We start from the raw sequence: 25,407 nt of genomic DNA on the forward strand, positions 1-25,407 counted from the left end.
CTCTTCCCAGAGAGGGCTGAGGAGCTCTATCCAGAGAGTGCTGTGAAGTCCTACCCAGAGAGTGTTGAGGAGTTCTATCCAGAAAGTGCTGAGGAGTTTCATCCAGAGTGGAGGAGATGGGCAGGCGCCAATGCAAGAATTCCTCCAACAACCTGAAAGGCAACATGACATCTCCAGAATCCAGGGAGCTCGAAACTAGAAGAATTGAACACCCTACTCCAGAAGAAATAGAAGAAATCGACTCTAAGCGCTTCTTTATGAAAATAATAGAGGAACTTAAACAGGAGGTGAAAATCTGCTGTAAAGAAATGGAAGATAAGTATAACAAAAAGATTGAGGAAATGAGTAAAGAAATGGAAGAGAAATATACCAAAAAGTTTGAAGAAATGAGTAAATCCGTAAATGAAATTCTGGGAAACCAAGAAAAAACAATCAAACAGGTAATAGGAACAGTTCAAGATTTGAAACCTGAAATGGAATCAATGAAGAAATCACAAACGGAGGGCTGGCTGGCGATGGAAAATCTAGGTAAACGAACAGAGACTTCAGAAACAAGCATAACCAATACAATACAAGAGATAGAAGAAAGAATCTCAGACTCTGAGGACACCATAGAGAAATTAAACACTCTGACTAAAGAAAACAGCAAATCCAACAAATTCTCATCACAAAACAATCAGGAACTGTGGGACACAATAAAAAAAACCAAATCTAAGAATAAAAGGAGTAGAAGAATTGCATTTCAAAGGTCCAGAAAATATACTCAACAAAATTATAGAAGAAAACTTTCCCATCCTAAAGAACGATATTCCTATGAAGGTTCAAGAAGCATACAGAACACCGAATAGACTGGATCAGAAAAAAACATCCCCTCGTCATATAATAATCAAAACACAAAGCATTCAGACTAAAGAAAGGATATTGAGACCTGCAAAGGAAAAAGGTCAAGTAGCTTATAAAGGTAAACCTATCAGACTTACACCAGACTTCTCTATGGAAACCATGAAAGCCAGAAGGTCCTGGATAGAGGTACTGCAGAAACTAAGAGACCATGGATGCAAGCCCAGACTATTTTACCCAGCCAAGCTATTGTTCACTATCAACGGAGAAAAGAAAATATTCCAGGATAAAAACAAATTTAGACAATACATAGCTACTAATCCAGCCTTACAGAGAATATTAGAAGGAAAATCACAACCCAAGGAATCCAACATTCCAAACACTGCCTACATTAACTCAGACATCTAGCGACCCTTCACAAGCACAACTCAAAGAAGGAAAACACATACACTCTACTACCCAAAAAAATGACCGGAGACATCAATCACTGGTCATTAATATCACTTAATATCAATGGACTCAACTCACCTATAAAGAGGCACAGACTTAGAGATTGGATACGAAAACAGGATCCAACAATCTGCTGTTTACAAGAAACACACCTCAACCACAAAGACAGACACCTACTCAGAGTAAAGGGTTGGGAAAAGGTTTTCCAAGCAAATGGACCTAAGAAACAAGCGGGTGTGGCCATTCTAATATTTAACAAAATCGACTTCTAACTAAAATCAATCAGAAGAGATAGAGATGGACATTTCATACTCATAACAGGAACAATTCATCAGGAAGAAGTCTGAATCTTGAATATCTATGCCCCTAATATAAAGGCACCCACATATGTAAAAGAAACTCTTCTAGAACTCAAGGCAGTCATCAAACCACACACACTAATAGTAGGAGACTTCAACACTCCTCTCTCACCAATGGACAGGTCAATCAGACAGAAACCTAACAGAGAAATAAGAGATTTATTGGAGGTACTGAATCAAATGGACTTAACAGACATCTATAGAACACTCCACCCAAATAGGAAAGAATATACCTTCTTCTCTGCAGCTCATGGAATCTTCTCGAAAATTGACCATATACTTGGTAACAAAGCAAACTTACACAGATACAAAAAAATATTAGTAACCACCTGTGTCTTGTCAGATCACCATGGATTAAAATTAGAATTCAACAGCAATGGTACCCCCAGGAAGCCAACAAACTCATGGAAGTTGAACAGTCAACTACTAAATCACCCCTGGGTCAAGGAAGAAATAAAGAAAGAAATTAAAGTCTTCCTTGAATATAATGAAAACAAAGACACAACGTATTCAAATCTATGGTACACAATGAAAGCAGTGCTAAGAGGAAAGTTCATAGCACTAAGTGCCCACTTAAAGAAAATGGAGAAAGCACAAATTGGAGACTTAACAGCACACTTGAAAGCTCTAGAAAAAAAAAGAAGCTGATTTAACCAAGAGGAGTAGAAGACTGGAAATAATCAAACTGAGGGTTGAAATCAACAAAATAGAAACACAGAAAACAATCCAAAGAATCAATGAAGCAAAAAGCTGGTTCTTGGAGAAAATTAACAAGATTGACAAACCCCTATCCAAACTAATCAAACGGCAGAGAGAGAACTTGAAAATTAATAGGATCAGAAATGAAAAGGGGGACATAACCACAGACACAGAGGAAATTCAGAGAATCATTAGATCTTACTACGAAAGTTTATATGCCACAAAGTTGGAAAATGTAAAAGAAATGGACATTTTTCTAGATAAGTACCATATACCAAAGTTGAACCAAGACCAGGTGAACAATGTAAATAGACCTGTTAGTCGTGAAGAATTAGAAGCTGTTATCAAAAATCTCCCTACCAAAAAAAGCCCAGGACTAGATGGTTTCAATGCAGAATTCTACCAGAACTTCCAGGAAGAGCTAATACCTATACTCCTTAATGTATTCCAAAATATAGAAAAAGAAAAGTCACTGCCAAACTCTTTTTATGAAGCTACAGTCATCCTAATACCCAAACCACACAAAGACACAACCAAGAAAGAGAATTATAGTCCAATCTCACTCATGAACATCGATGCGAAAATTCTCAATAAAATCCTGGCAAACCGAATCCAAGAACACATTAGAAAAATTATCCATTATGATCAAGTAGGCTTCATCCCAGAGATGAAGGGATGATTCAACATACGCAAATCTATCAATGTAATCCATCATATAAATAAACTGAAAGAAAGAAACCATATGATCATTTCATTGGATGCTGAAAAAGCATTTAACAAAATTCAACACCCATTTATGATAAAGGTGTTGGAGAGACTGGGGATACAAGGATCATACCTAAATATAATAAAAGCAATATACAGCAAGCCGACAGCTAACATCAAATTGAATGGAGAGAAACTGAAAGCATTTCCACTAAAATCAGGAACACAACAAGGCTGTCCACTCTCTCCATACCTCTTCAATATAGTGCTTGAAGTCCTAGCAATAGCAATAAGACAACATAAGGAGATCAAGGGGATTCGAATTGGAAAGGATGAAGTTAAACTTTGGTTATTTGCTGACGATATGATAGTGTACATAAGCGACCCCAAAAACTCTACCAAAGAACTCCTACAGCTGATAAACACCTTTAGTAACGTGGCAGGATACAAGATCAACTCCAAAAAATCAGTGGCACTCCTATACACAAAGGATAAAGAAGCGGAGAGGGAAATCAGGGAAACATCACCTTTCATGATAGCCACAAATAGCATAAAATATCTTGGGGTTACTCTAACCAAGGAAGTGAAAGACCTATTTGACAAGAACTTTAAGCCTTTGAAAAGAGAAATTGAGGAGGATACCAGAAAATGGAAAGACCTCCCCTGCTCTTGGATTGGGAGAATCAACATAGTAAAAATGGCAATTCTACCAAAAGCAATCTATAGATTCAATGCAATCCCCATCAAAATCCCATCAAACTTCTTCACAGACCTTGAGAGAACAATAATCAATTTTATTTGGAAAAACAAAAAACCCAGGATAGCCAAAACAATCTTATACAATAAAGGAACTTCTGGAGGCATTACTATCCCTGACTTCAAATTCTATTACAGAGCTACAGTATTGAAAACAGCTTGGTATTGGCATAAGAACAGAGAAGTCGACCTATGTAATCGAATTGAAGACCCAGATATTAACCCTCAAACCTATGAACACCTAATTTTTGACAAGGGAGCTAAAGGTATACAATGGAAGAAGGAAAGCGTCTTTAACAAATGGTGCTGGCATAACTGGATGTCAACCTGTAGAAGAATAAAATAGATCCATATCTATCACCATGCACAAAACTCAAGTCCAAATGGATTAAAGACATCAACATCAATCTGTCCATTTTGAACCTGATAGAAAAGAAAGTGGGAAGTAGTCTACAAGATATAGGCACAGGAGGCCACTTCCTAAGTAAACCCCAGTAGCACAGACAATAAGAGAAACAATGAATAAATGGGACCTGCTGAAACTGAGAAGCTTCTGTAAAGCAAAGGACACCGTCAGTAAGACAAAAAGGCTGCCTTCTGACTGGGAGAAGATCTTCACAAATCCCTCATCAGACAAAGGTCTGATCTCCAGAATATACAAAGAACTCAAGAAACTAGACACTAAACCTCTAATTAACCCAATTAAAAAATGGGGTACTGATCTGAACAGAGAATTCACAACAGATGAACTTCGAATGGCCAGAAGACACTTAAGGTCATGCTCAGCCTCCTTAGCGATCAGGGAAATGCAAATCAAAACCACTTTGAGATACCATCTTACACCTGTCAGAATAGCTAAAATCAAAAACACCAATGATAGCCTATGCTGGAGAGGATGTGGAATGAGGGGAACACTCATCCATTGTTGGTGGGAATGCAAACTTGTGCAGCCACTGTGGAAATCAGTGTGGCGGTTTCTCAGGAAACTGGGAGTCAACCTCCCTCAGGACCCAGCAATTTCACTCTTGGGAATATACCCTAGATATTCCCTAACATACCACAAAAGCATTTGTTCAACTATGTTCATAGCAGCACTATTTGTAATAGCCAGAACCTGGAAACAGCCTAGGTGCCCCTCAATAGAAGAAAGGTTAAAAAAGGTGTGGAACATACACACATTAGAGTTTTACACAGCGGTAAAAAAGAATGACATCTTGAATTTTGCATGCAAATGGATGGAAACAGAAAACGCTTTACTGAGTGAGGTAAGCCAAACCCAAAAAGAGGAACACGGTATGTATTCACTCATAAGTGGATTCTAACCATAATTAAAGGTCTTTGAGCCTATTATTCGTGATCCTAGAGAAGCTAAATAAGAAGATGAACCTGATGAAGATTATTTAGCTATCCGCCAGGAGGTAGGAAATAGACAAGAGTCCCAGGTAACCTCGGGTGCATGGGGGGCGGTGTGGGAGTTTTGTTGGAAGGGGAGAGGGTTAGAGAGAAGGGAGTAGGGGAGGAATGGGGAAAGCTCGATGGACCGGGATAGGGGGAAGGGAGGAAGGATGAATATGGGATCAGGGAAGAATATATTTCAACTAAGAGAGTCATTTTAGGGTTTACAGGAGACTTGATTTTATATGGGATCCCAGGTCCAAGGAGAGATCCCCAGATTGTTCTCTGATCAGAGGAGAGGGTGCCTGAACCTGCCTTGGCCCATAACCATACTGATAAATATTTTGCTTACACCATAGATCCTACATCTGGCGAAGGAAGGCGATACAGACGGAGACCCACATTGGAGCACTGGACTGAGCCCCACAAGGTCCAAATGAGGAGGAGAAGGACGAAGAAAATGAAAAAGGAAATAAGGACTGCGAGGGATGCTATCACCCACTGATACAAGGGGACGGATTTAATAAGAGTTTACCAAGGCCAGCTGGACTGGGACTGAACGAGGACGCGATCTAACCAGATTCTCTGAATTTGGCCGGATTCTCTCAATGTGGCTGGCCCGAAGTCTTTCAGAAAAGCCATTGACTATGACACTGGGACTTGTTTCCTCTGCATATATTGCATTTTGGGGATCCAGTCTGTTTGGATACTCACCTTCCTGGACCTGGAGGGAGGGGGGAGGAACTTGAATTTCCCACAGGGCAGGAAACCCTGACTGCCCTAAGGGACGAAGAGGGAGGAGGAGAGGTAGTGGGGGGAGTGGGAGAGTGTTGGGAAGAGGGGCGGAAATGGAAATCTTTATAATTTAATAAAATTACTTTAAAAAAATTGAAAGATAAAAATGAAAGAAGAAAGGAAGAAGTAAAGAAAAAAGAGCCAGGCAGTGGCTGAGCCCACCTTTAATTCCAGAATTTTAGAGGCAGAGGCAGGAGAATCTCTATGATTTTGAGGTCAGCCTGAGCTAGTTCCAAGACAGGCACCAAAGCTACAGAGAAACCCTGTCTCAAAATAGCTGAAAAAAAAGAAAGGGAGGAAGGAAGGACACACACACACACACACACACACACACACACACACACAAACAAACAAAATATGGACTCTTCTGTTGGTTAACTACTCCTGGATATGAGGCCTGACCCAGTGTGTAGTTGATATACCCAGTGAAACTGTTATAGAAACTTATTTTCCCTCTCACATTAGGTATCAATCACAAATAACTCTTAATTAGGGATGGGATTTTGTTCCTATTTCCCCTTGGTGCTGGAAATTTGTTTGGTCTGGACCTGAGCAGGTCTCGAGCTTGCTGTCACATTCTCTATAAGTTCATAAGCATATCAGTTCTGTCATGTATGTAAAACACTGTTTCCTTGGAGTCATCCAAACCTTTGTCTTCTTTCTCCTCTTCTTCCTTATTGATCCCTGGGCCTTTGGGGGAGGTATTTGATAAAGATATCCCATTGTGAACTAAGTGCTCCAAAGTCTCTCACTCTGCACAGTGCCCAGTTGTGAGTTTCTGTGTTACTTACTGTCTACTGCAAGAATAAGCTTTTCTGATATACGTTCAGTGAGACATTGATCTAGAGTTATAGCTCTAAGTCATTAGGAGTCACTTTGTTGCCACATTCCACTAGTAGAATAACAGTAGTAATGTTCTACTGTTTCCTTGGACTACCTATTCTCAGATTGTTGGCCATTTTGTCAGTGCCAGGTATTGGTTTCATCTCAAGGAGTAGGCTTTATATCCAGTTAAAGAGTGGTTGGTTACTCCCATAACATTTGTGCCACGGCTGAACCAGTATATCTTATAGGCAGGTCTCTGTTATAGATGTAACTTGGTGAAATTGATGATTGCTTTTCTCTTTGAGAGGCATGCAGCCTAAATTGTTCAGGTCCATGATTTCAGAGACACAATGCGCCTTTCATTTCCTGAGAGACCAATGCACTCCCTCAAGCAGTGAAGTGTTCAGGCTGCTTTGTGTTTCTCCGTATTGTTTTTTTAGCAGTAAAGGGAGCATGAAGACTTGGTAGGACAATTGGCTTAGGCATTATTCTCATATGCCCTGTATGGTTTGCAAACTTCTCTGTATCCTGACAACTACAATTGTATTGATCCTGGCTATTCCCATTATGTTCTGTTTCTCTTAAAAGTATAAAATGTCTGATTGCTCTCAGTATAATCGACACAACCTCATTTTGCAATGGCCCTTCCAGCTGGCTTCATTTAACTCCTTGAGGCAATGCCAGGTGACATTGGTCCAGCTAAATAAGGACAGATGCTCACCATTTGCAAATCAATTGCTTTCTGGCTGTCAGCTGTAGAACTGGCATCCTGTAGGTCTCCTCTGTGCTCCTGTTCCTTTTGTGATACAGAAGCTCTTTTATTTTTTTTTTAAGGAGGAGTGGTAAAATTACATACTCTTGCTCCCTCTGCTATTTTTCAGAATCATACTCGTAAATATACCTTCCAGGTGTGCTGGCTAGTTTTATATAAAATTGATACAAGTCACAGTCATATGAGAGGAGGGAACCCCAATTAAGAAAATGTCTCCACAATTGACCTGTAGACAAGCATGTAGAGTATTTTCTTAATTAGTGATTGATAGGGAGGACCCAGTATGATGCAAATTTTAATTGGTCTTAGTAATAAAAACCCCAGAGTCAAATATTAGGGGGTAAAATCTGAAATATCAGAGAAGCAGAGCAGCCAATCACTAGCTCTCACCTCTGCAAAATCCTCTGACAGAATTGGGTATCCTGTCTCTACAAATCAGACTGAATATCCTCTCTATGAAACCTCAGACTGAATCCTGAGCTCCTGTCTCTTCCCATCTTATATTTCTTTCTCAACCCAGCCGTATCACTTCCTGTCTCTGCCTCCCTAGTGCTGGGATTAAAGGTGTGAGCCACCACTGCTTGGCTCTGTTTCTCTTTTAGACTGAATCAATCTCAAGTAGCCCAGGGTAGCCTTGAATTCACACAGATCCATCTGCTTCTGCCTCCTGAGTGCTGGGATTAAAGGTGTGTGCTACCACTACCTGACCTCTATGACTAACTAGTGGCTAACTCTGTACTCTGATCTATAGGCAAGCTTTATTTCTTAGATCACAAACAAAATATCACCACATTTCCCTTTTCTTGTCTAAAATTAAAAAAAGGTTCTAACCAATACAAAAAGACCACATACAATAAGTACAATAATCATATACAAATATATACTGGCAATAATTACATTAACAATGTCTAATCCATTAGTGTTTGAAAAATTCAAGGAAAATACGTTATATATCCTCTTTGGATGAATCCAAAGTGCCAAAGTGGTTTATCTAATTCACTTTCTATCTCACCTTGCATTACCACATTTCTATATCCCACTTTTCTTTTGACAAGATTCCTGAATCTAATCTCCTTTGTTCAACTTTTTTATTGACCATTACCAATAACAACTTGCACCTAACCCTCTTTAAATGGTAATAAATATCCATTATCCGTCTTTCAGAATGTGGGCTTAGTTCTCTAGACTAATTCCTACTGATTGAGGGTGCTGGTAATCTTTGAGTGGTCTTGACAATAATCAGGATTATTGTCCAATCCAGACTGGAGAATTCTGTGAGGCTGGGTCATCTCAGCCAACAGCCTTGAAGCTGTTCTGGATGTACATCTCAGGAAACTGCAACAGAGGTACATTGCATCATCTGGGCTCTCTACTTTTTCAGAGATTTTTCAGGGGTTTTTCCTTGATCAAACCCATTTTTCTTAACCCAGAATGTCCAGAGTGTCTTATTTCTTGTGAAAATAAGAGCAAAACCTCTTCTCCCAAGCAGCATATCTTTTGATTTAAATTTTGAAAATGATTTTCAAAATATATAGGTTGTATTAATCCAGCAAAGCTTATAATCAAACACCTCTTAGCAGCTCTTGCTCTTTCCTTAGCAGTCAAACAATTCAAAGATAACACAATAACATATAGTATCCAGACTTTCTGTATTTTTCATCTTTACGTGCCTTTGTCTCCTTCTACTCTATATTACTCCCTTCACCCAGACAAACCATTTCATGTCTCCATCTCCTGAATGCTGCTATTAAAGGTGTCAGCCACTACCACTTGACTCTGTTTCTGTTAGACTTAATCAATCTTGTATATTCCAGAGTGGCCCTGAACTCACAGAGATCTGTCTGTCTCTGCCTCCCAAGTCCTGAGATTAAAAGTATATGCCATCATTTACTGGCCTCTGTGACTAACTAGTGGCTTAGCTTTGCACTCTGATCTTCAGGCAACCTTTATTTGCTAGATCACAAACAAAATATTATCACAGGCCCAGTCAGTTGTAGGTGTTGCAATCCCTGTGCTGGTGGTCCTGGGTTCTGTAGTATACAGACTGAGCAAGCCATGGGGAACAAGCCTTTCAGCAGCACTCTCTCCATGGCCTCTGAGTGAGCTCCTGCCTTCAGTTCTGCTCCTGTTTGAGTTCCTGTACTGACTCTTTTGTTGATGAACAATGATAGGAATGTGTAAGACAAACCCTTTCCTCTCCAACCTCCTTTCCTGTCATTCCGTTTCACAGCAACAATAGAAAGCCTGAGAAACCAGGTCAAAAACTTGAAGTATTTCCCCCCATAAATTCTTGTAGTTACACAGTTTGAGGTATCACACTTAAGTTTTTTATTACCGTGGGGTGTTATTTGATGAAATACAGACCTCTAAATTTTAATATGCTGTTGGCCAATTTCCAAACTCTTATTTATTAACCAACTACATTGAGGATATGAGCATCATCTGTTAAAGTACAAGTTTCTTCAGAGAAAAATACCTATATTTTCTGACATATAGGTTAGTCAGAGCATTGCTAAACATTACAAGTTAAATATGAGGTGTTTATAACAGAATCTTGTGGAATATATTGTCCCTTGATGGCGATATTATTTGGAGAGATTCTGGAAACTGTAGGTTGGGGAAGCCCAGCTGAAGGGAGTAAAGAAATGATACTGGTCTTTAGGGTTTATATTTTATGTCTTCTAGTTTGACACCCTTCGTCTTCTTTTATATAACATGAGGTGTTGTAAGACTCTCACCCCTTATTCTCAAAGGAATTTCCTGGCAGAGTGTTTTAAAATCAAAAACCCCATAGTAGTTTCAATTTCCCAGAGCTGATTCTGCACCCTGATTTCTCTCTCTCTCTCTCTCTCTCTCTCTCTCTATTCTCTGGAAATTCTAAAGCACAAGAGTCAATGTGCCTGACTATCTGGTGGTGACTGATAAACCACAAGATGCCCTGACTCAGAGACAGCATAACCAGACTCTAAAGACAAAACCAGCTGACAAATCAGGATGGGAAAAAGAAGTAAAAATAAAAAAATTTCACCAAACCCCTGACCACCCTGAAGGGCTTCCAGTTTTTGTCTTTAAATCAGTGTGGCGGTTTCTCAGAAAACTGGGAATCAACCTCCCTCAGGACCCAGGAATTCCACTCTTGGGAATATACCCAAGAGATGCCCTATCATACTACAAAAGCATTTGTTCAACTATGTTCATAGCAGCACTATTTGTAATAGCCAGAACCTGGAAACAACCTAGGTGCCCCTCAATAGAAGAATGGTTAAAGAAGGTGTGGAACATATACACATTGGAGTATTACTCAGCGGTAAAAAGCAATGACATCTTGAACTTTGCATGCAAATGGATGGAAATAGAAAACGCTTTACTGAGTGAGGTAACCCAGACCCAAAAAGAGGAATATGGTATGTACTCACTCATAAGTGAATTCTAGCCATAATTAAAGGACTTTGAACCTATAATTTGTGATGCTAGAGTAGCTAAATAAGAAGGTGAACCTAAAGAAAATCATATAGTTATCCACCTGGATATTGGAAGTAGACAAGATTGCCAGGAAAACTTGGGTGCAAGGTGGGGATGGTGGAAGTAAGCGGAGATGGTTAGAGAGATGGGAGAAAGGGAGGATTGGGGATAGTTTGGGAAAATGGGATGCGTGAAGGGAGGAAGGATGGATATGGGAGCAGGGAAATATATATCCCAACTATGGGAGCCACTTTAGGGTTTGCAAAAGATTTGATTGTAGAGAGGTTCCCAGGTCCAAGGAGAGGTCACCAGATTATTCCCTGGGCAGCAGAGGAGAAGGTACCTGAACTGGCTTTGGCCCATAACCATACTGATAAATATTTTGCATACCACCATAGCACCTTCATCTGGCGATGGATGGAGATAGAGACAGAGACCCACATTGGAACACTGGACTTAACTCCCTAGGTTCAAATGAGAAGCAGGAGGGAGAACGTGAGCAAGGAAATCAGGATCAGAGGGAACCTTCATCCGACGATGGATGGAGATAGAGACAGAGACCCACATTGGAGCACTGAACTGAGCCCCCAAGGTCCTAATGAGGAGCAGAAGGAGGGAGAACATGAACAAGGAAGTCAGGACTGTGAGGGGAGCGTTCACCCACTGATACAAGGGGACTGATCTAAGGAGAGCTCACCAAGGCCAGCTGGACTGGGACTGAACGAGTATGTGATCAAACCAGATTCTTTGAATGTGGCTGACATGGGGGCTGACTGAGAAGCCATTGATAATGGCACTGGGATTGTTTTGTCTGCATGTACTGGCTTTTTGGGAATCTAGTCTGTTTGGATGCTCACCTTCCTAGACCTGGAGGGAGAGGGGAGGAACTTGAACTTCCCACAGGGCTGGAAACCCTGACTGCTCCTTGGACTGGAGAGGGAGGAGGAGAGGGAGTGAGGGGAGTGGGAGGTTATTGGGAGGAGGGGAGGAAGTGGAAACTTTTATAAATAAATAAATAAATAAATAAATAAATAAATAAATAAATAAATAAATAGATTAATAAAAACCCACAGAAGAACGCTAACTCCTCCCTGCCTTGCTGCGACAAGTGCTGGAGATGAGTTCCAAGCTGGCTGGCAATAATAATAAATCTTGCTGTATCAGTCTGGACTTCTCTGGTTTCTGGTGGTAGCAATCTGGGCTCGTAATCTCGGCACTACAGTGTTCTGACTCTAAGGCATGATTCTGATGCCATTGTTTTCTGCCTCACCAGGCAGACAAATTAAGCAGGGCTGAGAATTGTGCTTATAAACACTGAAGTAAAAGTAACTAACTTTAAAAACAAATGTTTCTGCCAGGTAGTCTGTCAAAATGATGTAATGTTACTAGTTAAAGATTTTAACTCTGCTTCATTACCTGGAATCTATATACTACTACATAGGAATAATTTGTCTCTCTTCCCAGCTGGATGCCCTTTATTACTTCCAATACCTCATTGTTCAGCACATGACTTTATTCACTTTATAGGGAATAAGAGCAGTGAACAGGGACATACTTGCCATATTCATGTTCTTTGAGGAAAGGGTTTACCTTTTACCCATTTGGTAAGATGTAAAATGCACATTTGTCATATATAGTTTCAAATACATGAACATGTATTTCTTCTATATCTACTTTTCTGAAATTTTACATTATTTATGAAAATGTAAGTAAATTACTTTTAGTATTTTTTGATATGATTATAGGACTTTTTTCTTCATTCTTTTGATGAAGTTAACTAAATTTATTGATCTGAATACATTTATCCAACTTTGCCTACCTGACATATTTCCCACTTTGGTGATAATATGAAAATATAAATTTGTTAGGAATATTTAAACTGCAATATATTTAATTATAATGAAAAATCTGAACAGTTTAATATAATTTCACAAGTGACCTAAAAATTTAGGGAGTATAATAACTGTGATTGCAAATAAACTTTTAGAAATAAAAATTGACAAGGCTGTATCTGAAAACAATACTAAAATTAACTAACAAATTATTATAAAGTCAAGTGGTTCATCCATAAACATGAGCACCTTGAGCAAAATTAAATAAACTCAACAGGATATATTTGAGCGAAAGAACAATAATCAAAGAAGAAGTCATTAATTTTAGGAGTTGAGAAGGTTATAGAAAGAGCTGAATGGGGTGCAGGGTGGATGAAATGATGTACAGACAGAACATCAATAAAATTTTCAAAAACACAAGACATTAGAAAACTACAACCAATACAATGTAGAGTCATGAATCACAGTCCCAAGGAGTATAACTACAAAATAGTGAGCTCCTTACCTAAGGCTCAGAGAACATTGCTGAGTAGGGGTTGGGGTCAGGATAACAGGGAGTTTGCTTTCAGTACCTGGCATGATTTCCCTCTTATTGAGTGGACTTTAAGTCTAATTAGAGAGCTGTTGGCCAGTCACTATCAAGGTATGCATGTCACTATTACACCCTTAGGGTTATCCTGCCATACTCTCTATTGTTAGGGTTCACTTGCTGCCACAGACCGGCTCAGGTGAGCCACTCAGACCATGGAGGAACAGGACGAAGGTTCAGGAGAATTCAGTATACAGTGAGGAAATGACAGACAGTCACTCTCAATGTGATTGAGCAATGCTGCTGCGATTTTACTTTTTCAGTGCGAGGCTTTTATATTTTTACAAACAAAGAATTTGGCAAAGGCATACATCATCAGATCATAAAAAAAGCATAAAACAGTTTACAAAAAGAATCTTTGAAAATGCTTTGGCACGGGTACAAGGACTTTTGCTCTCTCATATTTTGACTCCTTTTTCTTGCCTGCAGAGAGGCCATTGCCCTTGAGCTAGACTATCTTTATCAGTCTGTAACAGGTGGCTGACTGGTTTGAGCTAAGTGACCTTGTGCTCCTGGGTGGGAAAGAAGAAGGCTACTATCTTCCTGGGAAAACTTTCTGCTAGGAAGTTTCAAAGACATGATCTCAAACTTGTCTGAACCTCATCTCATACCATTAATCTCAACTTCCTTCCCTTCCCGACTCTCAGGGTCAGATGTTGTAATTAGCCTAGGTTTATTCTGCCCATAAGGAAGGCTGCATAGGCCTCCTGTTAAACTGCACGTATTTCTCAGGCAAATATTTAGTGTTGCTGCAGCTGTTTTCCTGTAGAAGATTTCTAAGGTTTTTCCTAGTAAAATTAACTCCTTTTGTTCCACATCATCAAGGAATTATCCTAATGATGACCCTGCCAATTCCCAGAACTGGCTACTTCTTTTAAGGCTTTAATGAATGGCGGGGCAGAGCTCAGAATGTCCTCAGCAGTCTTATTTGTATCCGCAACTGCCTGGAATAGTCTGATCTGTTAGTAATATGCAAGGATCACAAAGAACATAAAGACAAGGAAAAAGACACACATATGGCTCCAAGGACAGCGAAGTCAAGTCAGTACAAATGGCGACTCAGGTGGCATTATACCACAACTGATTGCTAAGGGACCGCCTGGAACACAGCTCCGAGAAGCACAGATCCCAATCCTCCGGCAACACCTGCCCGTCCAGTCAGCATTTCTGCTACACTGGCGTGACAGCCGTGGATGTAGCAACTGGCATCATATCTGGGTAGGATAGGTTGCCTCCCTCCTTTGGAAGCTTGCATGGGGCCTTCTGGTACCATAAAAGCTAAGGCTCATAGAGGAGACTTTCACATCAGTTTGAGCTCAGGGCTCTCTAGGCCCTGTCTCTGAAGTACATGATGTATTCAGTGCCAGGGACACACCTCCAGGAGACAACCAAGGGCAATAACAATAGCCTGTAATGTTTAGAGAGTATCTTGTTCAATTCTGGCTAATGACTCACAGGGGCTTTCATGGCTGGTGTCAAAGTTCTTGTTTGATGATCTTCGTTTATTACAGAAAACATTGCAAGCTCAGTTGGAAAAAATTTTAGCATGTGTGTGTGTGTGTGTGTGTGTGTGTGTGTATGTGTTTTGCAGGATTTCTTAAAGCAGATAGTTACTAATATCCTTTATGACGTTTTCTGACGTCCTCACTCTCATTTATCCTTCCTTTCTTTTCTATATTTATCTCTCCTCACTAATTGGAGCTCTTATTTTACCATTTCCCCCATAAGATCACTTGTGCCTTGTTTTTCACCTCTCTCTCTCTTGCTCTTCTCCCTACCTCAGCTTTTTCTTACACAACTTATTACCACCTTCTCAGAGGTGGGCCAAATCCCTGTGTGCTGGGCCCAATGATATCGATCAATCAATCCTCAACTAAGAAAGTGCACTGCAGACAAACAGGCAGTCTGGATGGCGGCACTTTATCAGATGCTCATCTTCTAAGACCACTCCAGCTTGTGTCAAGGTGACTGTGGAAGGCATGGCTGGCTTGTCGAGGTTGCAGCCTACCATGTGCCTCTGTTTCATTCTTTCTTATGTATTTCTTGGCATTCTTGCTGTCTAGGAGTCTGGATAAGTTTCTTTTCCCCATCAGATAATAATTTTAAGGCAAGAGAAAAGACTGAATCATAATGAGGAGCATGAGGGAAAACCCAGACACATCAGCAGAATCAGGAGACAAAAAAATGATTTTATTAGCTGTGAAAAGGAGTACAGAGAGATGACAGAAACAGACAGACAGACAGAAAGAGACAAAGACATTTTGTAGGTCTCAAGAAATAAAAAAAAATCATCCTTTCCTCAAGGACTAGGACTTTTAAATATATTTGGAGGCCAGGATTTTTTCCCTTTTCCCAATTTAGCATTGGTCAGTTTAATCAAAGGTAGGGAAATGGATAGGCTAACAGCTTTGGGTAAACATATGGAGACAAGGCATTTGGATATAGCTGAACACCCTGGATCAAGCACTAGGTGGCAGTGCCCAATTGATAGAAGAAAAAAGCCTTTGTCTCCAGTCAAGAGATGACTAAGCAAGCAAAAGTTCAGCACCTTTCTAATCTATCTGTGACCTGATCCCCTCCTATCTACCTGTCAGAGACCTTTCTGTCTCCTAGTCATTCAATCTGATCCTAGGCCACAAAAAATGAAAAATCTTCTAACTCATGGTACAGCAAATGGCATGTATGACTACATGATCATGATTGTTTAGTTCTTACAATAATAAAAACAATAAAACAGAAGTAAGAGTGAAAGTAAAGATAAGGGCAGAGTTAAATGACAGTATGACGGAGTACCACAATTAAACTTTGGTGGTTTTGTTTGTTTGTTTGTATTTTGTTTCTGCTTGTTTTGTTTCTTACAAAGTGTCTGGCTTTGTACAGAAGCTTGACTCATATTGAATTTTCAATTCATTTTTCTTTGCTTCTTAAAAATTATCCAACAATGATTGACAGTTATTTTTAAGCAGTAGGTCATAATCAGCCTCTCTTATGGTAAATAGTATAGGCATGAACATTTATAGATATAAAAATTGATCAGTGGTAAGAGGTCAGTACAAATTCCTAGTCAGTTCCAACTCATTTTCACTTTGCCCTCATAAGCACCACACTGGGAACTTGACAGGGGTTTTTCTCCTATCTCTGAATTGTGAACTTTGCATAACTGGCCTATAAATAAATGCTTACTAGCTAACTCAAGTTTTATTGCCCCCCAAATGAGAGATACCTCATTTTCATTTTTGTTGTCTGAGTTTCTGTCCTGCCTGGTCCCCACAATCGTTAAGTCCCAAAGAAATCACACAGAGGTCTACATTAACTATAAACTGATTGACCCATTAGCTCAGGCTTCTCATTAGCTCTTATAACTTATTTTAGCCCATTATTCTTGTATATGCTAGCCACATGACTTGGTATATTTTTCAGTGAGGCAGTCCCATCTTGCTTCTTCTGTGGTAGGCTCACAACTGCAGAAAAAGCATCCTTCTTCCCAGAATACTTCTGTTCTCCTTGATCAACTTCTACTTCCTGTCTGGTTATCCCGCCTATACTTCCTGCCTGGCTACTGACAAATCAGTGTTTATTTAAATTATAATTCACAGAATACAATTGTCCCACACACCACATTTTGATTGTTTTGTCTGGGAGGTTTTACAGGTCCAAACTGTAGCTTAGAAATAATTATTATTTTCTATGTTTTCTTTTTTTGTGTTTCTATGCTTTGTGTTCTAGTTGAGACCTCCATAATTAGTACTGGACAAAACAATTTCTTTTCACTTTTCATGTAAGTCCTCTTTATTATCTATAAAAATACTCATAATGACATCTATTTCATATTAAGTATGAATAGAACATGGTATGATTACTAACTGATACCTTATGCAGGCAATGAAGTCACTAGACAGAGCCATCTTCTGGATTGAGTTTATCATGAACAAAGAAAGGGCCAAGCATCTGGGGCCACTTGCACACAGCCTCACCTGGTACCATTACCACTCTCTGGACATCTGTGGATTCATATTTGTCTGTGTGACAATCATTGCTTTTCTTTCCTTAACAAAATGCTGCTTAGGGTCTTGATCTTGTCTCAAAGTGAAATGTCAGACTTTTTGACTCCCCATGGGAAGCCATACCCTTTCTGAGGAATGGATGAGGGGGATGGGAGAAAGTGTGGCGAGGGAGGTGAAGAGGGAGTGGAAACTGAAATAGCTTTGTAAAATGAGAAAAGATTGTATCTAAAAATTCTTAATTAAAAATGCTGCTCATTTGTTTATAAATATGTTGGGGAGAAAGAAAGAAAAAGAATGAGGAGTGGTTGTGGCAATGCAATAGTCTGAAAATATCTTTTATTCTGAGTGACTGGAACTTTTGCTAGACCTCACAGTCAAATTTAATAATACACCTTGAGGTCACTTAAGACTTAAGATTTGAGCCTGCCCTGTGCTCAAACTGCTCATTCAACCCAACTTTTAAAAGACAATGTAACAATTATTTGTCTTGGATTTCCCATGTAATCAAGTTTTACAATCCTAGCTAAAGTTTAACTATAATCTTAAATTACATACTATTCCATTCCTTTAATTCAGACAATACATGTATATCATTTTCTGGAAGCAGAAAATATGAAAGTTGAAAGCAACTTCCTAAAACCCACCATAAAGATTGAAAGCAACCATGTGCAGATGTTGATTGAGAAACAGTGATGTTTATAATATTGTGTTCTGTCTGACCAGTGGAGATTAGTTGGAGCCAGCGATTTAAACCATTGTAAAATTGTATAAAAAGTTTCTGTGAAGTATTCCATTCCTTTCCATGTGGTGTTTTCTATGCTATTCAATAAGGACACATAGATAGCACAGAGGCAGACATATCCTTCAGGTAGGCACAGATTCAGACTCATGTAACAAAGGACTAAAGACACAGGGAGTGTGAAAAAATTATTTAAATCTGGACTCCCTCTTGGTTAAATGACTCCAAGGGGATGTGCTTTTCTCTCTTTCCTTAATGTAATACCAAGAGATACATTATTGATGACTCAGCATGAACCACTAATATGAATCATCTACTTGTGAGCTCTTTGAGATCTGGTCTGTGATCTAAGGTTGTGTGTGATAAAACAGAGTATTTTATTGCACCCAACTCTGTGCATCAGTTGTGGCAAGATAATTCTCTGTTTTTTTTTCTAGAAGACTTTGGAATGTTTGATATACTTATATAATTTCCTCTTTCGTAAACACTAATAACTAAGCAATTTTAGTATAGTTTCCTTAAATAATTTAGTGCTTACTTATGAATTCTGTAATCCTAAAATTAATGATACTCACTGAACCATGAGCCTGTTTAAAGTGTAAGAGAAAGAAGCCTAAGGTTTGATAGAGCTTTGTCAGAAGTACTATCATTTTACTCAAATTGACTGCCAAAGTCTATCAAAGGAAAGAAGGGCATGATCTCTTTGCATGTTGGCAAGACAGAACTTATTCATACGATAGAAGTAGGAGGAAGACATTTCAAGAGAAACTGAACCCAACCCTGTAAGACATGGTGAATGGAGCTTTATAGAAGTAAAAAACAGGAAGAATCAAAGAAGTAGGAATTAGAATGGATTGCTCAGCTTCTAGTAAATGGTAAATTACAGGGTAAGGAAGTAGAGATTTACTGACTATGCCTTGACTAAAGGAAAAGTCATAAAACATTTGAAATAATTTTTACTAATAACAATTATAACTTTGTTCAGGAAATAGAAAGTGTTTTTATATATGTCATTCAATTTTAAAAATATATTTGAAGTTAAAATTTGTAAAGTCATAGTTTGTTCTAGAATAAGAATTCATTAATGCCCTTTCACCCCTTTAACATTATTGATATATTTTTTAGAAACAAAATGTTTTACACATTTTATGCTAAGCCTATAGCAATACTTTCTCATTGGGACTTCCAACCTGCAAATAACAGCACAGAGACTTAATTGTAAAAACTCGGCCTTCGCTTTGACTTTCTCCCTAAATTAACCCGTTTCTATTCATTCACATTCTGTCATGAGACTCAGTTACCTCTGCTCTATACTGTATATCTGATTTCTTCAGAATCTCCTGGCAAATCTGCCTTTCTTCTTCCCAGAGTCCTCCTCTTTCTATAGTCCCACTTCTGTCTTCTGCCTAGCTATTGGCCATTCAACTTCTTATTACACCAATCAGAGCAATACATCTTCACACAGTATACAAACATATCACAACCTAAGACAATAAATATATTTTAAATGTTGTGAGGAAAATTCCACCAACTTTTTTGTTTATAAACATCCTTTTGGCAATTAATTAATGTCATAATCAAAGTTGATCTTTTGCTTTGTACTTCATGCAAGAAATGAACTCATACCATTTATCTGTGACAAAGAATTTATTCATCTGTTTTAATTGGAAGTCATAAAACTGAGAAGAAAATAAAAATTTTATTTCAAAAGTCTCATCTATTAACATCCTAAATGTTGTTGGTACCCTAGTACCCTAGAAACTATCCTAGTACTATGTAGATACCTTCATGGTAAGACTAACACAAGCAAGAAGCATTAAGTTGTCTTAAAATGATAAACCTGAACAAAGAACAGTCAGAAATTCTGAGAAGCTCACATTTGGATCTTCATTCACACTGGTGGTCATTCACTTAAATAATTATCTATGTCCCAATAGATAATTAGAAATTATATTAGCAAGGCTTGAATTTTGTTTCTGAAGTAACTAGATAAATGTTTATTAGAGCCAGTGTTGGTGGACCATTTTTTTTCTTTAAACATCACCATTCTATATATTTATGTATATATGAGACAGAAAAAGCAAGCTTTGCGTCTTGGTTATTTTGAAATTTTACCTTAATCAATGAAGAGTAAAATAAAATGTATAATGGATTGAAGTGACAAATCTCAGAAAGATAAATAAATAGATAGATTGATAAATAGATGCATAGATAGTGTTCATATAGGTATATATTATGTGTATGTGTATATGTATATAGAGAGAATTCTACTGAAGTTTTCCTAGTCATCACCTTTACTTGCAGGTGCAGAAATGGTCTTTTTAGTGTTGTTATTTTAAAATTGTGGATCATGATAATAGTAGCAAATAATCCCTAGGAAATAAATTAGATCAATTAATGTCAGGTTAACAAGAAAATTAATTATTTAAAAATAACTAGTGTGATAAGATGGCATTTCAAACAGTTAATAGAGGCATGATGTAAATTAGGAAAAATAGACAAAATTTGAAATGATAGGACTGAATTGATTCACAAATATTGCAAAAAAATGGGTAGTGGCATTCAATGAAATAAGTAGACATCTTTAGATATAATTCAGGTATGCAGACTCTCCTTGGATGAAGTACTAGAAAAAATGTTATTCACTATACAGTTAATTTCTAGAAAATTAGTAAATTACCAGTGGTCACATTATCAGTCAGAAGAGCAGAACATTCACAGATTTCCTCACATACTATCTGTGTCATTTTTATTTTACTTACACATTTACTCCCTGTTTTATGCTTTAATTACATTAAACATAACGGATCACTGAAGAATTTATCCATTATTCACAGTGTGGTTATAGGTATATAAATAAATACATAAAGCTGCTATGTTGTTCATTTTTTATTTTCTTGTATATGTTTTTTTCCATTAAAAAATTTTCACTTCTTTCCCTCCTCTGATTCCCCCCTCCCCCACTCTCTCTTCTCCCTCTCCCTCCCTCTTTAAGAGAGGGCAGGAAACCCTGCCCTGTGGGAAGTTCAAGGCCTTCCCCCCTCATACCAGGCCTAGGAAGGTGTGCATCCAAATAGACTAGGATCCCAAAAAGGCAGTACTTGCAATAGACAAGTCCCAGTGCCATTATCAATGGCTTCTCAGTTAGCCCCCATAGTCAGCCACATTCAAAGAGTTGGGTTTGATCACAAGCTCATTCAGTCCCAGTCCAGCTGGATCTGGTGAGCTCCCATTAGATCAGGCACACTGTCTCAGTGGGTGGACCAACCCATCATGGTCCTGACTTCATTGCTCATCTTCTCCCTCCTTCTGCTCTTCAACTGGACCTTGGGAACTCAGTCCAGTACTCTGATGTGGGTCTCTGTCTCTACCTTCATCCATCGCAGGACCAAGGTTCTATGGTGATATTTGAGATATTCATCAGCGTGACAATGGGACAAGGCCAGTTCAGGCACCCGCTCCTCTGCTGCCCAAGGACCTAGCAGGGGACATCCCTGTGGACATCTGGGATCCCCTCTAGAGCCAAGTCTCTTGCCAACCCTAAAATGGTTCCCTTAATGAAGATATCTTCTTCCCTGCTCCTATATCTGCCCTTCCTCCATCTTAATCCTCCCACTACCCCAAGCTTTCACCCAATCCTTCCCTTCTCCCTTTTTTCTCCCCCTCTCCCCTTCCCACCCCCACCTCCCTGCTCCCATCAGTGATCTTGTCTGCTTCCATTTCCCAGAAGTATCTATATATGTTTTTATTTGGGTTCACCTTATTATTTGGCTTCTCTAGACTTGTGAACTATAGGCTCAAATGTCCTTAGTTTATGGCTAGAGTCCACTAATGAGTGAGTACATACCACATTCATCTTTTTGTGTCTGGATTATCTCACTCAGGAAAGTGTTTTCTATTTCCATCCATTTGCATGCAAAATTCAAGTCTTGTATATGTATGTCCCTTTTCTTTTTTCTGTATTGGTGAGTTGTTTGTTTTCTTTATGGGAAAATTTCTTGTTCTTTTTCACTTCTCTTTTACTTTACTATTAAGCTTTGTTTTACATTATTTTTATGATTTTATTTTGTGTAATTGCCTTTAGTATAGAATTCCCAGATATTTGTTTTATGACTGCCCTGATGGTAATAGTTGTCTTTAATATTTCTTGTATCAGAAACATTCATCTTCCCTTGAATTCTAAAGCATTGTTTGTCTGGGTATATTGTCTTAACTTTGTCTTTTTGAGAATCTTAAATATATTTCCCTGTGTGATATAGTCTTAGATATTTGCTAAGGATTATTATCTTACTCTAAAAACTCTACATAATAGGTTAATAATTTATTAATAATTAATAATTCATGCTGATATCAGAACTCTTTGTTTTGAACTTTGACATCATGATAATAGCAAGAAACAGATAATGATTTCGATGCAATATATATGATATTCTGAAGATCTTTGTGAAATCTCTATCTTTAAAAAAAGAATATTTCCAGAAGTAACTGTGTAGAATTATTTTGATAATTTTTAATTTTTTCCTGTTCCAATCATATTGGCAATATTTGCATGTTTAATTTCAATATGTACTTGGTTCTTTTAACTTTTTCAAATTTACCTTTTTGTTTCAAATTATTCATATTCTAACACAGAAACTCTTTTTCTTCCTAATTTACTGCTTTGACCTGAGATAGTCCTTTTGTCTCATTTGGAGGACCAACATTGACACAGTATATTTGATTCTTTTAATGATTTCCAGCTCTGAAAACCTCTCATGAATTGCATTGCTTTAGCAAGTTGGACTTTGGTAGTCTCCTCAGTGTGATCTCTCAAGGATTGCTCTTCTGAGTGAACAGATACACGTGTTTGCCTGTGCTCTATCTTCTCAGAAAGGACGTTTTCCACACAGCACTAACTGAACATACTTCATTACAAAACATACATTAAGCACACTAACGTACGCATTAACTAATTTAATGTATAGCTTCAGTCAATATACTATGCCTAATAGTTTAATATGTCAACAGTGCTCAACTTAAGTTATATTTTAACTTACAGCTTAATTTTCACTCAGATTAAACACAAAGGGATATATATCAACAGGTTATAATGAAGGAGAAGGTTACATTAACAGGAGTCTTGCAGTTTCAAAGGATGCTTGTGAAGTGGATGTCTGTTCTGTTGCTCCTGCAGATGAGTTGCTACTTTATACCTGGGAATTGTGGGAAGGTGTTGGTATGGCCAATGGAATTCAGTCACTGGATGAATCTAAAGATAATATTGGAAGAACTTGGACAGAAGGGTCATGGAGTGACAGTTCTGAGTCCTTCAGCTTCCATCTTTCTTGATCCCCCAAAATCACCTGACCTTAAATTTGAAACATTTCCTACATCTATCAGTAAAGATGATCTGGAAATTTTTTACACACAGTGGGTCATTGGCTGGATGAATGAAGTACCACGAGATACATGCTTGAGATATTTTCCATCACTTGATGAAGTATATAGGCAATATTCTGATCTGTGTCTAAATCTTTGTAAAGAAGCTGTTTTGAACAAGCCTCTTATGACAAAGCTACAAGAATCAAAGATTGGTGTCCTTCTTTCAGATCCACATGGTCCTTGTGGTGAGATGATAGGTGAAATACTCCAAATACCCTTTGTGTACAGCATTCGCTATTTTCCTGGCTACGCAATAGAAAAGAATAGTGGGGGTTTTATCTTCCCACCTTCCTATGTACCTATTATTATGTCAGGATAAAGTGGTCAAATGACATTCATGGAGAGGGTCGAAAACATGATGTGCATGCTTTATTTTGACTTTTGGTTCGAGCCATTTACTGAGAAGAAATGGGGTCTGTTTTACACTAAAATTTTGGGTAAGTTAACGTTTATATCTCTGGATGGGGGAGCTAAGTTTCATTGCATTTATCTATTCTTATATGCTTCTAAAATAAGATGCATTTGTCTTTTACAGGTATACTTAATAAATGATTTGTAATACTATGTTTTCACAAAAAGGGGGCAGTCAGGTATCATTGATCAGAAAGAATCACTTAGTACACAAATGACCAAGGAGGTCATGTCATCAACAAGTGAAACTTGTGGGGTTGCTATAAGCCATTACCTATTCATTTTACTCAATATTTCTCATGTATAAAGGAAATATGCTTAGCACATGTAGAACAGAGAGTGATATAAATTAGTCTAATGATGATTTTATGTAGACGATTTTCTTTCTTTAAGAATTTCAAATATGTCCTGAAGGATTTACTCTGTGATAGTCTGTTTAAACACAGACTCAAAAACTTTAATTGAGGTTACTAATGACTCTGTATTCCAAGGTCCTTTGTTTGTAACTATCTCAATATATCAAATCTTCTAAAGTATGGCTGTTCATGAATTTGCTTGCCATTTGTTTAAGTTCAAGTTTTTCTATTTAAAAGAGGTAATCCCTATTAATGGTGAATATAAGTTTTTATTCTCACAATTTCTGTACAATTTTCAGGTATTATGGCTAATTTTTATATAATAAGTAAATACTATTAAGTTCCTGACATAAAAGCAGGAGCATATTAAGAACTAGTAAGTTCTTACTATAAAGTACAGGTAGAACAGGGGATCATGAATTCACACAGGCATCAAATTCAGAAATCACTTTGAAAACCAAGGAGCTGTTGCTAATGTTTCAGAAATAGGGTGAGAATTACTGGGGCAAGTTGTGTCTATAGCTGTGGTAGTTTTATTTTGTCTGGAGCTTGAGTATTTGTTTATATATTCACCTAAAGCATTCAAATCTTTTAAGAAGGAATGAAGTGTTGACTTAATTCTGTGGAGACTTATCTTAATGAGTCTATGATGGCTCCTTACTGAGGTAGCTAGAGCCATCAGATTTCTTTTGAGTTTGCTTACAACACATATTAACGCATGGTATAAGTCACATATAAATCACACAATAAATTATGCTTGACTTGAATATTTTGTTTATAAATGCACATTTTCTACATAATTGAGCACAAATTATTTTCACTTTTCAGGAAAACTTAGTATATTCTGAAGACAACCTTGCCATCATTTCCTCTCTTCCCTTCCTTTCCCTGACCACCTCATTTTCTCTATTTAGGAAGACCTACTACATTAGCTGAAATGATGAAGAAAGCAGAAATATGACTTACTAGGTCCTACTGGGATTTGGAGTTTCCTCGC

General features: G+C 38.1%; 1 protein-coding gene and 1 pseudogene across 1 annotated transcript in view; both read left to right on the forward strand.

The window, feature by feature from the left end:
• LOC125406231 (UDP-glucuronosyltransferase 2B17-like) overlaps positions 1–25,407 on the forward strand; it is a 245,283-nt gene that overhangs the window by 131,684 nt on the left and 88,192 nt on the right. The gene's annotated exons all lie outside the window — the stretch shown is intronic.
• LOC148121113 (UDP-glucuronosyltransferase 2B15 pseudogene) lies at positions 23,319–24,722 on the forward strand (annotated as a pseudogene).

The sequence above is a fragment of the Myodes glareolus genome, chromosome 8, assembly GCF_982192425.1.
Source record: "Myodes glareolus chromosome 8, mMyoGla1.1, whole genome shotgun sequence".
In the NCBI taxonomy this organism is placed as follows: domain Eukaryota; kingdom Metazoa; phylum Chordata; class Mammalia; order Rodentia; family Cricetidae; genus Myodes; species Myodes glareolus.